Below are 4333 nucleotides of genomic sequence, written 5' to 3' on the forward strand. Positions count from 1 at the left end.
AAGGAGAAGGAGAAGGAGAAGGAGAAGGAGAAGGAGAAGGAGAAGGAGAAGGAGAAGGAGAAGGAGAAGGAGAAGGAGAAGGAGAAGGAGAAGGAGAAGGAGAAGGAGAAGGAGAAGAAGAAGAAGAATCGCAAACTAGATTCGTAGCAGGGATCGTGTTGGTACCTACTTACAGGTACGAAGAACCTACAGGTGACTTTGCACGCTTAAAAGACACACAAATTACCAAGTTGAAATTTGAATTTCACGCGACTTACCTCCACTTCCGGCGAGTCGAGGACAGGGTGCGAGACCATGCTGAGTTCATTCCCTTTTCGTGCACGGTGACAACAACACGCGCCAACTTAAAAAAGAGGAAAAGAAAAGAACAATGCCAAAACGTAGTGCTGAAGATCAAATATCACATTACGAACGTAAGATTAGAAAATTAAGAGAACGCGAAATCGGACGACGTCGCCGTATTCGCATCATATCTGATTCTAGGTAGGCGTAATAATTTTTTCTTTAGACATTGTTTACATTATTTGTTAACAACATGTGGATGAACATAATACTTGTGTTCTAATACCACTTGTTGATTATCGAACACGCTATCGACTTTCAACAGAAAAGGCCGTGAGCCTTGTTCGTTGAAATATTATTATTCATCAGGACAGGCCGCGATCCTCGTTCGTTGAAACAAAATTCTTCATTGGAGCAGGCCGTGAGCCTCGCTCGTTGAAGTAACTAAGTTAATAAATAGATGGTTGTAGATACTGAATGTTTGGAGCAAAGCCTTGCGCCACAAAACAATGAGCCTGAGCCCGTCGTGGAGCCCGAGCTCGCGCCCGATCCCGATCCTGACCCTTTACCGGATACAAGAGGCGAATCAGGCGATCCAGAGTTGGACCCTGATATTTTAGAAGCCCTCGGTGACATCTCAGAGTTTGGAGAAAAAATTCACGAAAGTTTGGCTAAATTATGACTTCCGCTTTTGGTTAAGGGCTTTCCTAGAGATAAGAAAGATTATTTATTAAAAGATTACCTCATACCCGATAATTGTACGTTGTTACAAGCACCTAAGCTAAATGCCGAAATATCTGCAGCCGTAGCGGACTCTGTTAGGAACAGAGACAAGATCCTAGTTGCCCATCAGCAACAATTAGGATCGGGCATAACTGCCGCCAACCGAGTGTTAAACATTCTTTTAAGTGGCGAAGACAAAAAAGCTTCCATAAATCATTTAAGTAATGCCTGCCGCATACTCTCGGATTTACATTGCAACAAACACGAATAGTCGCATTAAACTCATAACACCAAACCTAGATAAGAATTTTATCCACATCATTCAAGATTCAGTACGAGACGAAACCCTGTTTGGTAACAATCTTTCTGATAAGATCAAGGCTGCCAAAGCAATAGAACGTCAGGGTCTGCAAATTAAAAAATCTATTTCGAGATCTTCCGGACCTCAAACCACAAGCAACCGCTCTTCAAACTCGGGAAACTGGCCCCGGTATTCGTCGATTCGCGGCAACCGAGACGGGAAAAAAGCAATATCACAGAACCGCCGCGTATAACCGAGCTCGACGCAACAGCAGTCAGCGTAGAAACCTGCAGCAGCGATCAGGCCTCGTGCCCCGGCACCGCAGTACCTCAGGTACATGCAGGCAGAATTAAATACTTTTTTATTTGCTGGTCTAAAATAACCTCCAATACAGTCATTTTAGATTGGACACAAAACGGCCTGTCCATACCTTTTTGCAAGAAAGTAAATCAAAGAAAAATACCTCACAATACTTTTTCGAAGTTAGAGCATCAGGAAATGTCAACAGCGATTCAAAAACTAGTTAACTTAGGCGCCGTAACGGAATGTCTTCCGAGTAGAGACCAATTTGTTTCCAAAATATTCCTTGCAAATAAGACAAGCGGCGGCAAACGATTTATATTAAATTTAAAACCACTAAATAAATATGTTTTAAAGTGTCACTTCAAGATGGAAGATTACCGAACGGCGGCGAAGTTAATACCTCAAAACTGTTACTTAGTCACAACTGATCTAAAGGAAGCTTACCTACTAGTTCCTATTCATGCTAATCATAGAAAATATTTAAGATTTCAGTTTAAGATAAACAATCATAATACAACTTACGAGTTCACTTCGATGCCTTACGGACTTTCCGTGGCTCCTAGGGTGTTTACTGAGATTATGAGAGAAGTTATAACTCATTTGAGAAATGCAGGCTTTAATTCGGTAATCTATTTAGACGACATCTTATGTATTGGCAATACTTACGAAGATTGCATATTGACATTAACGAAACTTTGATACTTTATTTTATTTTATTGATTATGTTGTATACTTGAATCAATTAATTACAATTTCATTCTGTTGCAGATGAATGATTGCACCTCTTCAAGTTCTACAGAATTATTAAATGAAGGAATCTGCTTCAGAATTACTGACTGCATGTCGCTGTAACATCTGTGCTACAAAGTTTGATTGTTTGAAATATTGTAATTCTAAACTAAATTTTGAAACATAACTTATTATATGGAGTAGTTTAACCGCAAATCTAAAAAAGAGTCACCATGTTGCAGGAAATGCACTAGCATAATAACTATATTAATGTCAATATTGATATATAGATGTGTAACCTATAGATTTAGTGTTTTATATTAGTTTGATGTTAATAATATGACAATTTTTAGAAATATGTATAAGACTTTAATATAAAATATACACTAGCATAATAAGATTTTCTCGAAATTGGGAAATGCAGTGTATAGAAAATAAAAATATACTAAAATATAGGGAGTTAAGTATCAAGTACAAAAGATAAAAAAAAATACCATTTAGCGAAAAATATGAAACAAAATTAATTTATTAAATTTGGATTTTACAAATATCACAACTTATTATATATCTTCAACTTTTTTGAACTAAGTAATAAAAAATAAACAGAGATTGTATACAATTTTCTTACAAGTAATTTAAATTTCAACACAGGTACTTTACGCCAAAATGATGCCTTCTAAGCTCATTATTTTTCTCGTTAAGGAATTTATAGGTTAAACATCTATGGAGAATAGTAATAACAAAAGAGTTAATATGCGGAATCTTTAGGTTCATGATAATTTTATAAATTTATTTGAGAAGTAAAACTTAAATATTGTATTCTATTTTTACATTACATAATATTTAACATGACTTGTACTTTTGCAATGTTTTGATAGGAAAAGTTTGGATTGGGGGACTATTTGGAGCGTCGGCAGTGCAGTTGGCGCTTGACCGGATCATATTTTACATATCCAGGTACGATCTCCGCTATACAGTAATGCGTTCTTCGAATTTCTTGATAACATCCATCCGACATTCTTACTGTAATTACAAATTGCATACAACTGCATAGATATTCAAAGATATGTGTGAAGTCGACCAACCCTCACTGGCTCTGCATTGTTGAATAAGACCTAGTCGCATTCCTGAGGGTAGGCTCCGAGCTCCTCAGTGGAGTATAGTGTGTCCGTATAGTGAGCTTTTTGTTTTGCTTCAATGCATATTGTCTTGTTAGCAATTTTCTAAATATTTTACCAACAGATAGGAGCTAATTTCTTTCCAGTGTTATTGTATTTCTCCCGACGAGAGTGGCACTACTACTCCAGTGCTGTCAGAAAATATGACCTATCAAATAAACAAACTGGAACAAATAAGCATTTATCAAAGTTGGGGTATTTTGTTGGTGAACTAAACAATAATGGTATTATTACGAAAGCAATGAGCATTATGTTGCGTTCTTAAAATATGTTTGCTTTAGTCAGAAGATTAAATAAAGTTGCAATTAACGAAATTGTTTTATTTTTCCAAAATTGTTTTCCCTCGAATAATACTTTCAAACGTCAAAAAGGAAACTGACAGATTGATTTTTTTTTAGGTTGGTAGCAACGTAGACTTGTTCATAATATTGCTAGCATTGAAAATGTCAATTTTTATTCTCCGTTTGTGTATCTAATAAGTCAAGAGACCCGTCTCTTATTTTATGTACTCTTTGAAGTGTTCAATCAATGGGGTTGCATGATGTAAAATTGATAATCTTCATATTAAGTCAAAGACTAAACAACACTCAAAATTATTGCAGAGAACCGAAAATTATTTTAACATGTTCTTACCTTTATCTACTATAATTCTTGTATTTATCTACTTATTGACCCTTTTAAAATGTACTCAAAAGTTGATGTCATTTATTTAAGCGCAAAAGGACCATACGACACCAACCTTCGAGTACACAGCTCTTTGAATTATAAAAATCACTTTTTGTTTAATTGAATCAGATCATGTTTCTTTACATAGTAT

General features: G+C 36.0%; 1 pseudogene; it reads left to right on the forward strand.

Annotated features, from left to right (window-relative positions):
* The first annotated feature begins 742 nt into the window (after positions 1-742).
* LOC106117545 (uncharacterized) lies at positions 743-1559 on the forward strand (annotated as a pseudogene).
* Positions 1560-4333: the final 2774 nt, after the last annotated feature.

This window comes from Papilio xuthus, unplaced genomic scaffold, assembly GCF_000836235.2.
Source record: "Papilio xuthus unplaced genomic scaffold, Pxut_1.1 DF827679.1, whole genome shotgun sequence".
Lineage (NCBI taxonomy): Eukaryota > Metazoa > Arthropoda > Insecta > Lepidoptera > Papilionidae > Papilio > Papilio xuthus.